Genomic DNA, 13,599 nt, shown 5'->3' on the forward strand with positions numbered 1-13,599 from the left:
GACCAAGAAAAAAATTAATTTCTCTAGTATGGCTGAGTTAGTGTTGGATCAACATCTGTTGCAGTAGTCTTGGCAGGCATCAAGATTCATCTGGCACTTGTATGAAAACAGCAAGCACAAGTCCTTTACCAAAGCCTGAAACCTCACAGCCTGGTTCTGCATTATAGGGCCTTCTTTCCCAGTCTTGAATGTTAGGATACCCTGGTACATGTTTTTCAGTTGGAAAAACATGTATATCCTAAATGGTGGCATTTATAAATGGAAATACAAATATAATGCCCTATTTGGGACTAACATTTGCTGAGTATTTTAAATTGTTTTATTTTCCAATTAATAGGAAACTGGCAATATAAGCTAGACCATAACTTTGCTGCCTAGGGGGAACCAGAGTAAACGTGGAAAATGAAGGGAATTTCAGCCAAATAGACATGCAACCTGGGAAACATATACTGCTTAGTGTTGCTACCTGGCTGTTATTTTAACCTGCATAGCCAGTATTTTAAATTCCGAGCAGGTACAAACATTAGGAAAATCGCCTAAAGCCTGCACCCCCTCCCCTTATCATTGTATACTTAAAATAGCAATTCCAAGAAGAAAGGACTTTAAAATGTGTTTGTGAGTTCTATTAACGATTCCTGACTGACAAAGTAAACGAAAACTGAACAGCCATGATGAAAATGAATACAGATGAGTCTATATAAAGGTGTATTTAAATATAATGTACGGGTCTTTGCATAGTTGTAAAACTTAAACAAATGGCTGGTATTTTTCTCTGGGAAAGGTGGCAACATTAATACTGCTCCTTTAAGGAGCCAGAGACTTTCACAGCCACGCACAGGCCATTGAACTGCCAGAGCTCCCTGATAGCTTAGAGGTCAGCAAGCTGTACCTTCCTATCAAATGCTGCCATATCCTGTCTATGGACGAGGTGGTATGGGAAAGGCACTCTGCTTCAACATGGTTGTAGCTGGGGAAAAGAGCCCATTGCATCACATTGGCCACAGTTAGCGAAGATGGACTCAAGAAGACAAAAGTGCTTGAAGAAAACTCGGGATTACTTCTGCAGCACAGTAAAGCCTAAACAGTCTGGGGAAAAAAGAAGGAAGGCCAGTGGACCATCACCAGGCCCCAGCAGGTCCTCCTATGCTGAATGCAAAATGTTGACTGACAAAAGCTCAACATCCTTCAGGCTCAAACTTTCGTCAGCTGCTTTGTAGAGCTATCACCCTGTAAACTCTGAGCCATTGCACTTGCTTTCTGAAGCAGGTCTACCAAGACCTCAGCTGTGGTTCCTATGAATGCCTGTAATGTACTGCCAATACTGATAACATAATTTCAGGAAATACACTCATCATCCACATCAAGACAATTAATTCAAGATTGGGTATTGCTACTTAATCGCAGTTTTATTTCATAGAAATTCAATGGTCATAACACAGTTTATTTTTTCATAAAAAAGAGAAGCATTAGAAAAATCAAGGACACACTATACTGCATACAATAGAATCTACAATCATCCTAAAACCTCAATCATATCACAGTCATAAACATTCGACACATTCATACCTAATTATCAACACACATACCACATACTGACACTACAGTAAAAATGAAGTACAAGCTGGATCTGCACAAATTATACACTACATCAGTACAAAGTAATTGAAAACAGTACAATCCAATAAATTCTCGAATTCTGCACCATTAAATACACTGAATTCAATGATAGGTAATTTACAAAAGAATACAAAAAATTGTATACAGGATCCAAGAGTAGTAATATCTCCTAGATTCTCAAGCAGACCAGTTGAAACATGGCACTGTTAGAGAAAGTGGAAAAGGAAATACAAGAGTTCAAGGATTATTTATTTATTTATTTATTTTGTATACTTGTAGAGCGCGGTCCGGTCACCCAGTGGGCATCCTGGCGCTTTGAACTTGAGCGGTTGCGCTATTCGCTTACTCAACAATTTTAGGAAACAGATGCGTTTTTAACGCTTTCTTGAACGGGAGGTAGTCCCTGTGGCTTCTCAGAGAGAGTGGCAGGGAGTTCCAGAGTTTGGCCGCTGCAACACTAAATGAGCGGCCACCCATCCTAACTCTCTGAAACCTCGGGACTACCAGCAGATGCGCCGAAGAGGAGCGGAGAAGTCGCGGGGCAGAGTACCAGGTGAACATGTTCTGCAGAGGTATCGGACCCAGTTGATGTACTGCCTTAAACACCAAGAACGCGGCTTTGTACAGCACTCTCAGATGTACCGGGAGCCAGTGTAACTCTCGCAAAGCTAGGGTAGAAGAGCTAGACCTAGGGCGTGAGAGAGCCAACTTGGCGGCCATATTCTGCACCCGTTGTAACTTCCCCACCAGATGTTTTGGGGCCTCTAGAAGTAGCGCATTACAATAGTCTAAACGACTTAGTATGGTACCGCGAACTACTTCCGGCCTAGCTTGGGTGGGGAGAAGGGGCAGAACTTTACGCAGCTTGCGTAACAGCATCATGCACGTAGAAGTGGTTTTATTGACGTGCATGTCAAGCTGTAAATTTGGGCCGAAGATCACCCCCAAGTTGCGAGCAGATTCCGCCATCGACACTGGCTCGGGAAAGGTGGCAGGCCAGAAATTCTCTGGAAGTGCCCGCGAGATCCGATCTGTGGAACAATAGAGCACCTCCGTCTTTGCGCTGTTAAATTGTAAGGAGTTGGCCTGTAGCCAGGCCGCTGTGGCTGCCATGCAGCGATGAAATGTCTCCAGCGAGACCGCATTATTGCCCTCCAGGGAAAAGACCAGCTGGGTGTCATCGGCGTAGTTAAAAGCTGAGACACCAAAAGATTTTATAAGCTGGACCAAGGGGCGGAGGTACAGATTAAAAAGTATTGGGCTGATGGCCGAGCCCTGTGGGACCGCCTGCCCTACTTTCCTTGGCTCAGAACGAAATGGAGGGAGCGAGACCAACTGTTGCCGACTGCCAAGATAGGATATAATTAAACAACAGGGGGTGGTGATGGACAGAGTTTCTGAATTAAGCAGAATACTCTCACCCAGTCGAGAGATCAGGGCTTAATCCAACACCGTTTTTCAGCTCACTGCACCATCCCAGCTCAGAACCTGGCTATATGCAAATTAGTCTGTCCCTGGCCCAGTGTATCATGGGAACAGGGCAAACCAAACTACCAAGCCAATTCTTTCACTGGGAAGGAAACAAGCTACCGGGGACCGGTTTCTGGCATTTCAGCCGTCTTCGGCCCGGCTTGCTTGAATCCTGATGGTGCAATGAGCTAGGGACTCACGTCTGAGTATACCCTTCCACGCTTATGGTGGACAAAATAATTAAACAACAGGGGGTGGTGATGGACAGAGTTTCTGAATTAAGCAGAATACTCTCACCCAGTTGAGAGATCAGGGCTTAATCCAACACCGTTTTTCAGCTCACTGCACCATCCCAGCTCAGAACCTGGCTATATGCAAATTAGTCTGTCCCTGGCCCAGTGTATCATGGGAACAGGGCAAACCAAACTACCAAGCCAATTCTTTCACTGGGAAGGAAACAAGCTACCGAAGATAGGATATAAGCCAGTCTCTTGCATCCTCTGTGACTCCACACTCCTCCAGTCTCCTGATAAGGGTCCGGTGGCAGACCGTATCGAACGCGGCCGACATGTCGAGCAGCACTAAAAAGGCTGCCCGACCACTGTCGACACACGAACGAAGGTTGTCCAATACGGTTACCAGCGCAGACTCTGTCCCGTGCCCGGGGCGGAAGCCAAACTGTGCCTCATCGAACCATCCGATGTTCTCCAGGAAACCTGAGAGCGAGCGGGTCACCCATTTTTCCATGATCTTAATAGGAAAAGGGAGCAAGGAAATTGCCCTATAGTTGGAAAGACAGGTCGGGTCCAGCGTTGGTTTTTTGAGCAGAGGTGACACTACTGCTAGCTTCCGGCACTCGGGGACAGATGCCGACTCCAGCGACTGGAGGCAGATGGAATACAAAGGTTGGAAAAGTTCCACCTGAAAAGCCTTCCAAAATTTGGGAGGCAATGGGTCAAGCGGAGAGCCAGAGGACACCGTGTTTGCCAAACTGCAGAATTCCTCAAAGGAGGGACGCGGAAAAGTTTTAGTTGGGGTCGATTGGAAGGAGTGTCCGGAGCTCCCAAGCTAGTAACTGGGATACTCGGCTGGGGTCGAATGGGTGAACTGTCCGGAGCTCCCAGACCAGGGCCAAAGGCACCTGTCTGGGGTCGACTGGGCAGGCCAACCGGAGCTCCCAACTCAAGGGCTCCTATTAGGAGAGCAGGGTCGGTCGACTGGGGTCGACTGGATAACCCGTTCGGAGCTCCCAAGCCAGGGTTAAAACCAACTGGCTGGGGTCGACTGAGCGGGCTAACCGGAGCTCCCAAGCCGAGAGCAGCGGGCAGAGGGTGTTTTAGGCCCTCTAGGATCTTAGCAGTCTTCTCTTCAAAAGCACCCGCCAGGGAGTCGCACAGGGCCTGCGACGCGGGGACCGTGTTAGCCACACATACAGGGTGGGACATGTCCCTGATAATTTTAAACAGGGCTTGAGATTTATTGGGTGCCTGATTCAAGGTGGATTCCAAAAAAGCCGCCTTAGCCAACTTAATCTGCGCCTTGTAGCCCTGCAGTGCGAGCCTGAACGAGGCCTTTGCTGATGGTGAATACTGCTTCCTCCAAGCTCTCTCAGCACGTTTACAGCTCAACTTCAACTGTCGAAGCTCTTCCGTGTACCAGGGAGAGGCCCGGTTAACTCTCCCTCGAGACTTACGGAGGGGAGCAACCTTGTCTAGCGTGTCGGTAATAGACCGGCACAGAGTCAAGTAGCTTTCCTCCACTGAATTACTCAGACAAAAGTTGTCTGATAGTAAAGAAGGCAAAGGAGACAAACTGAGTAATCGAGACCAAGGTCTGCCCAGTTTCGACAGTCCTACCCCGGCTGCCTCAGAGGAATAATCCCCTAAGCAGAGGGAGAAAGCCACAAGTGCATGGTCGGTCCAGCATTGGCGTAAGATATCGTTGATCACTACTGATTGAGCGTCAGCGAAAATCAAGTCCAAGACATGACCTCCCCTATGAGTCGCTGAACAGACCTGTTGCTGCAACTGAATGTCCCCAAAGGCTTGGCAAAGTGTCGTGAACGCCCGATCCAGTGGACCCCCCTGCCATAAGTTGAAGTCCCCCAGGACCAGCAGCTTAGAGTGAGTGTTGGATAAATCATATATTAGGTCAAGGAAATCTGATAGGGAGGGTGCCGAGCCCGGTGGACGATAGCAAAGCACACCTGTAAGCAGTGTTCTCTCCAGATCTTTAATAGAGAACCCCATCAGTTCAAAACCCGAAACCTCACCAGTTTTAAGGTGAAAAGACCCAGCTTTTCTCTGTAGATGATGCCGATTCCACCACCTCTGTTCTTAGGCCGAGGGGTGTGAATGATTTTAAAGCCTTGGGGGCAAACAAGTCCCAATTCAACTAGCCAGCCCTCCTGAGTCCACGTTTCGGTTAGAAACAACACATCCAGCCCTGAGGATTCAATCAGGAAGGCAATCTCTGTGTGGTGCTTGCAAAGCGACCGCACATTAAGCAGACCGCAGGACAGCGATTGAGACGGGAGAGAAACAGTAGCCTTCTGAGTCCGAGACGCCTGAATCGGTCTTAGTTCCAGAAGGGCAGCCCGGGAATAAACTAGGCGGGGAGATTGCAAAAGTCCAGAGGAAGCGGCCCTATGCGCGCCCGTTGCGCGAACGGGCGCAAACGGGCTTACCTCTGGCGCACCTCCGGCGCGCCTACGATGCGCCCGCTGCGCGTGACCGCTGCGCGCTTGGTCCACCATTCCTTTATGGTATTGGACCGAGCGGAAGTCCGCCTCCTGCGTCCCTTGACCTTCTCAAGATGGCGCCCGGAGTGCTCACAAACTTCACCCCCACCCAAGATGGCGGACGGACCCAGTAAACTAACTATATCCCGCCAAGTACGGGTGAAAAGCAATTTTTAAAGTGCAGGTAAGCCTGTCGAAATTCCCCGGCCTACGGAGCCGACACCAGGAAGACAGCGCAATAAAAGCGAGCTCTAGAAGCTCTAGGCGCGATGACCAGCAGCGCAGGTAATTTAAAATACAAGTAACACAGTAACACAGAAAACTAACCAGTTTGAAAAGGATAAAAAGAACTTCTCATTGGAGAATATATATCCATATCTACAGCCTGACTTTTATACTAAATTGGAATCCAGACGCTTCCTATCAGACAATCAAGGTAAGTCTAGAAAACACTTTATTTCCTTTGGGGAAACTTCTTCATCTTCAGGCACCGATAGTGATACTAGCGGGAACATCAATCGTCCTAATAGGAATAGAAACTGGAATTCCAATCAGCAACAACAAGGACAGGCCCAGAATTCTTTTTTAGGGCGAGGCCAAACGAGACCGAGAGGCAGGGTCAGATATACGATCCCATGGGAAATGAAGACCCGCCGACAACACTACAAGAACTAAAAGTATCCCCCATTTTTAATCTCTCACAGAGAGTACTAACTAAAGCAGAAGAGGGCATACTGTCGAAGGGACTATCGTTTGTGCCTTCCAAAAGAACGGACTTTGTCTGAATGAAGACAGAATTCATTGAATTCTGCAGAAAATTAAGGTTAACCATGTTTTTTTGGGAAAATCCTACACCATTATCCACTGAGGTAACAGGCTTACGAAACAAGTCTACATTTTGTCCTCCTGGCAATAAGATTCCCAAAGAATTGGTCATCTTTGAAAAAAGTGTACTGTCTGCTATTTCGCAAATGGAAAGAGATAAAAAATTTGTCAAATTTAACACCACGAAAGAAGAAATGAATGCTTTAGCCACCCTAAAAAATGATCCCACTGTTGTGATAAAGCAAGCCGATAAAGGCGGATCAATAGTACTATGGGATACCGTAGACTATACTATTGAAATAAGGAGACAATTAGACGACCCCAGATGTTATCGGAAGATTGACAAAGACCCGACAAGTGAACTGCAAAATCAACTGTTTGCTATTATCCAGGAGGGTTTCGAACAAGGCTTTGTCGGCCCTAAAGAACGCGAATACTTACAGATCAAGCATCCAAAAATACTGATGTTTTATGTACTACCTAAAGTGCATAAAGATCAGAATAGACCCCCAGGGAGACCCATCGTGGCAGGATGTGGTTCTCTCTTGGAGCCCATTGCCAAGTACGTGGACTGTTTTCTCAAACAATTCATGAGCCAAGTAGTGTTATATTTACAGGACACAACCGACTTCATAAATAAGTTGGAAACTATGACTTTTCATGAAGGAACAGATTTGTTGGTCACCCTAGATGTGACATCATTATATACGCTAATCCCCCAGGAGGAGGCAGTGGCAGTGCTCTCCTTCTTTCTAGAATCACGCCCAAGACCAATGAGAGTTCCAACTAAGTTCTTGGTGGATTTAGCGTCTTTCGCCCTAAAGAAAAACTACTTTTGTTTCAACAAAGAGTTCTACTACCAAGTGAAGGGGGTGGCAATGGGGTGCCCTTTTGCCCCTGAGTTGGCAGTATTGTTTATGTCGATGTACGAGGATACTTATATACACAACAATAACCCCTTCGGACAGCACATCGGAAAATGGTATCGTTTTATCGACGATGTTTTTATGGTATGGACTGGCGGAATCAATAATCTGACCCTTTTCCACCAATGGCTAAATGCTAGAACACCTGATAATCAATTCAGTCTTTCCCACTCAGAAACTAAGATCGCTTTTCTGGATGTGAAGGTATTCCCAAAATCTGGCAAGCTAGCAACCTCGTTGTTCGTTAAACTAACGGATCGAAACAAGGCGCTACTATTCCAGAGTAACCATCCTAGAAGCCTTAGAGAAAACCTGCCGTATGGGCAATTTCTGCGCGTGCGCAGAAACTGCACATATGAGAACGATTACTTTCACCATGCCGAAAAACTTGTCTCTAAACTTTGTGACAGAGGGTACCCCAAAAAACGGGTTAAGGACTGCATGAAAAGGGCAAGATGGACCCCCAGAGAAACACTCCTGGAGCGTAAAAAGAAATCTGAACAAAAACGCCAGGTCTGTGTAACCACTTTCTGTCCCAATGCCAATCAGCTGAAACGCATTATTGGACAAAACTGGCACCTAGTGAAGAATTTAGACGAAAGTCTTAGAGACCCTCCACTGTTTGCATTTAAAAGAGAGAACAGTGTTGCAAACCATGTAGTGAGAGCGGCTATGCCATCCCAAGTCCAACCATCCCTCCGTCAGATGATGGGATTGGCCCCCCTATTGGAGCATCATAAATGCGGCACATGCCTTTGTTGTGAAACCACCATACAGGGCACTGTCTTTCAGCATAAGGGTATTTCTTGGAAGCATGAGGTATTCAGCAACTGTAAATCCAAATTTGAAGTCTATGGGATTAGTTGCCCGTGTGACCGCCTGTATATTGGTAAAACCGAACAAGAAGTGCGCCAACGCATATCACAGCACAAGTCCAGATTGAAAAGAAACGTTGAGAATGCTCCGTTGGCCAATCACTGGGCTAGGATGCGACATGGCCTTAACGAGTTTAAATGGACAGTGATCTCGAGGGTAGAAAAAGACCCACAGGGGGTGATCTGAGCCTCAAACTATCCAAAAGGGAGGCACTACTGATTGTGAAGTTCGACATGGCTGTGTCGGGCTTAAATGAACTATCAGAGATATTCAGACTATGACCACTGGGACCGGCTTATCCTGCACCAATGTTTATCGATTTCACACCTTTCAATGAAGTCACTAGGTCCTTCAGAGATATTCAAACTATGACCACTGGGACAGACTTGTCCTGCACCAATGTTTATCGATTCTAGAATTTTTTCAATGAAGTTACGAGGTCCTTACTGTTAGTATAAGTGCATCATGACGTAATTTTCTCTAGTCTAGGGTCCCTTACCGGGAAATCACTTTTTTCATCATCTTGTAAACGCGCATGCTCCGTGGAGTAGTACCAGACTGTCAAACTACCTTCCACACGTTGCGGGCCCAGCTTACTCTCCCCGCCCCGTTTTCGTGGACCAATCCGGTTAGTTCTTTGCTCAAAGACCGCCCACTGTACTGAGTTCCGGCGTGCCCGCCGTGTTATATGGGAGAGATGCAGTCGACAAGTTAACGCGCCTGCGCGAGAAGCTAGTGCGATAGGAGACGCCGTTGATTCATGCCGGCCGGTAAGATTCCCTGCTGTTGAACACCCTGGTTGCAGCCTTGCCCTGCTCTCTCCCCCCAATCCCCTGTTAAGTCCCGTTTGTAGACTCTACACGAGTAAAATCATAATTAATTTCCCTCATCTCTGTTCTAGCAGCCGAGTGCGAACAAGAATGCACTGACGCTGCGTATCCCGGTACGTCGACCGAGACAGCGTTCTGTCCACCCTTCCAGCTCTAAACCCCTTTTCAAAGGTGAATCCATTTGAAATGGTAACTTGCATTCTGTCTCTCTGGAGCCCAAAAGCGAACAGCTTAATAATTGGGTATTTTTCTTTCTCTCTTCTCTATCTTCACAGTAATACAGCACTCTTACAGAACAGCAAACAGATTTCGAAGACTCTTGCCAATTACCGGATTTGCGGTTTCATCGGTTTCCAACTAGGTATTTCCCTGGTCTGTACCATCGAGCTAGCATGAACCTTGTCAATGTCTATCACGAATAGGCCTCCCACTAAGGGTCTTTCCATTTTTCCATTTTTTCATCCAACATGCAGGTTCTTCCTATGTTAACCTACGTTCACTCAGCGCTTCGCCCTGATTTCATCTAGCCACCAACGTCCACTTTCCGTCTCATAGTGGTAAGAGCGTGCAGTGGTCCCCTTGCAAATCGCCCTGCGTCCACCCTGGTTGTCTTAGTCAACCTTCTCCATTCCTCTTTCGCAGGCGAGTCACTATAGAGAAGCCTCCGTATACCTGACCCCCCTGTTGACCTATTCATCGTCAGCCGGGTGGTAAGTACCTTGAAAAAGTATAGTGGTAATCATGATGTGTTCTCCATCTCTAGGACTTGTTATCTAGGATACCCGCCCTGTTAGACAATCGATCCTTAAGGTCACTAGCAAGTTTTTCTCCCCTGAACTGTTCTCCTTAGAGTTAAAACCTGATGGTTCTCCCTCCCTTGACGGATGGTATCTCGCTGAGTGAGACTCTTGATGTGCCTTTTTTAACCAACTTCTCTTCACTTGATAATTTTCCACGTTTTTGAAACCTTTTTTCTTTTCTTTTGTTTTTCTCTCTCCACATTTGCAGTGCTTGAGGCCCTGACGAGAATCCCTAACGAATAGATGGGAATTTGAAACACGTATGGCCATGTTTCAACTGGTCTGCTTGAGAATCTAGGAGATATTACTACTCTTGGATCCCGTATACAATTTTTTGTATTCTTTTGTACATTACCTATCATTGAATTCAGTGTATTTAATGGTTCAGAATTCGAGAATTTATTGGATTGTACTGTTTTCAATTACTTTGTACTGATGTAGTGTATAATTTGTGCAGATCCAGCTTGTACTTCATTTTTACTGTAGTGTCAGTATGTGGTATGTGTGTTGATAATTGAGTATGAATGTGTCGAATGTTTATGACTGTGATATGATTGAGGTTTTAGGATGATTGTAGATTCTATTGTATGCAGTATAGTGTGTCCTTGATTTTCTAATGCTTCTCTTTTTTATGAAAAAATAAACTGTGTTATGACCATTGAATTTCTATGAAATAAAACTGCGATTAAGTAGCAATACCCTATCTTGAATTAATTGTCTTGATGTGGATGATGAGTGTATTTCCTGAAATTATGTTATCAGTATTGGCAATTTCTTTTGTTATTTGATATGTAGGCTCAGCCTTGCTGATCAGAGCCAACCCTATTTTGTTTCACATTGTAATGTACTGCAGCAAGCCTTGCTGTGAAAGTCTTACCAGCTGGACTGACTGTGCCCAGCTGAGCAATGCCCTGTGCTAGCAATGCCAGGGACAGACTAATTTGCATATAGCCAGGTTCTGAGCTGGGATGGGGCAGTGAGATAAATAACGGTGATGGATCTAGCCCTGATCTTTGGACTGGGTAAGAGTGGTCTGCTTAATTCAGACACTCTGTTCATCACCACCAACTTTTCTGTATCGATTTTGGCCACTATAAGTGTGGCAGGGTATACTCAGACATGAGTCCCTTTCTCACTGCTCCATCAGGATTCAAGCAAGCCGGGCCGAAGAGGCTGAAATGCCAGAAACCGGTCCCCGGTAGCTTGGCTCCTTTCTGGTGAAGAATTGGCTTGGTAGTTTGGTCTGCCCTGTTCCCATGATGCACTGGGCCAGGGACAGACTAATTTGCATATAGCCAGGTTCTGAGCTGGGATGGGGCAGTGAGATAAATAACGGTGATGGATCTAGGGCTGATCTTTGGACTGGGTAAGAGTGGTCTGCTTAATTCAGACACTCTGTTCATCACCACCAACTTTTCTGTATCGATTTTGGCCACTATAAGTGTGGCAGGGTATACTCAGACATGAGTCCCTTTCTCACTGCTCCATCAGGATTCAAGCAAGCCGGGCCGAAGAGGCTGAAATGCCAGAAACCGGTCCCCGGTAGCTTGTCTCCTTTCTGGTGAAGAATTGGCTTGGTAGTTTGGTCTGCCCTGTTCCCATGATGCACTGGGCCAGGGACAGACTAATTTGCATATAGCCAGGTTCTGAGCTGGGATGGGGCAGTGAGATAAATAATGGTGATGGATCTAGCCCTGATCTTTGGACTGGGTAAGAGTGGTCTGCTTAATTCAGACACTCTGTTCATCACCACCAACTTTTCTGTATCGAGCAATGCGAAGGAAGCATATTCTCGCCAGTTAAATCCAGTGCTAATAAGACCCAAAGCTTGACAGCTTTTAAAACATACTGTGTCAAAACAAGTTTTATTCAATGAAGATATTGTATAATATATAAGTCAGTCAGTCAGTCAAAAGCTTTATTATCGGTTAAAAACCATAAAAGCACAATATACAAAATACAGTAAGAAGCATTTAAAATATTATACAACATTCATAAGAACCTGAATTCATAAACTAAATAAGAAGTAACTGTGGAGGTACAGACATAATAGAAACCATTCAGATTAAAAGTAGGGCAATCAATAAGTAGACACGGGCGAATTGGTTTAAGAGTTGGGCAATCAATGAATAGACCCAGGGTGGTTTAGAATGTGAGCCACCTGTTGAGTTTCAATAATTATGCCAACACAGGAGCAATTGATTCACAGTTAGTTAGATTGATTCTTGCTCTTCTTATACACCACATTGACATCAAATATCTGGCGGTCGCAAACACAATCACAGGGGTGGAATCACATTTTAACAGTCTAAAAACCTCCCTGAAGTCCCTAAGTCCCCTGGATTTACAGAGTTGAATGATCCATTTATCCCTTGCCCTAGAGTAGGAAGGGCAGAAGAGCGTGCAGATCTGTCTCCTCAAAACCTTCACGCCCAGGACAAGAAGCTGGTATCAGGGGAGCATTAGGCCACTTATTTGTCACTGCCCTCAAAGGCAATGTTCCATGTCTAAACTGGACACATAACTTCTTGGCCAGTGAGGGCTGAGTATCATTCAGGAATTTCGCGAAGTGGGAAACAACCTTGATATCCAGGAAGGTGTTGGACAACCTACCCAAAGAGGAATTCGTTAGTGTGAGTTCCATTCGATATTGCTTAAGTGGAGAGCTCAACGACCTCTCGGTGAGCAAGACACAGGTCGCCTCAGGGGAAGACCAAATGTCACCCCTGCCAAGTGCGTAGCACAACTGTTTGATGTACCTAAGTAAGGGGATTTTTCCCAAGCCTTCTCTGGACAGAAGGTCCCTAAGGTCCTCCCTATAGCTCGAGAGCTCAGGGGTGGCCCAAAGGCGACTCCAGTACAACAGCGGGCGATTTGAGATGATCTCATGTAGAGGGACCAAACCTAGATCTAGTTAGTCTCAAGAGGCGCCTAATAAAGCTGTTCTCAGTAGAAGATAAAGAGGCGGCGCCTACATGGCCCCACAGTTCTACGCCATAGAGCACTCCCCCTCTCACCTGCGCTTTATAGATTTCAATCGGCGGTCCCAAGAGTCTGAGGGAACTCTCATTGTAAACCTTTAGAATCCCACCAGAGGATTGTGCCAGTTTCAGGTTTCCCTTAGCCATATGGGACCCCCAGTTCATACTATCATTTAGGGTTACCCCCAAATACTCAAAAGTAGAGACGCGTTCCGAAACCACACCATCCAAGTGAGGGAGGGGACAGTTAGAAGACTTGGCGTTAAAAACCATAAACTTGGTTTTGGAGAGGTTGATCCCAAGATTCCTTAATCTGCAGAAGGAGCAGAACGCCTCCAGTGTTCGCTGGATATCCGACGATGATTTTGATAAGAGAAGGGTGTCATCAGCGAACATCAGGGCTGGTATCTTACGGCCTGCCACGGCGGGTGAATCGAAGTCCCTAGCACCCAATAGATGTTCAATCAGGCCGTTGAGGAGAGGGAGAAGAGCGTGGGAGCCAGCACGCACCCCTGCCCTACTCCCCTATCCACT

Source organism: Lissotriton vulgaris, chromosome 3_1, assembly GCF_964263255.1.
Source record: "Lissotriton vulgaris chromosome 3_1, aLisVul1.2, whole genome shotgun sequence".
Classification (NCBI taxonomy): Eukaryota; Metazoa; Chordata; class Amphibia; order Caudata; family Salamandridae; genus Lissotriton; species Lissotriton vulgaris.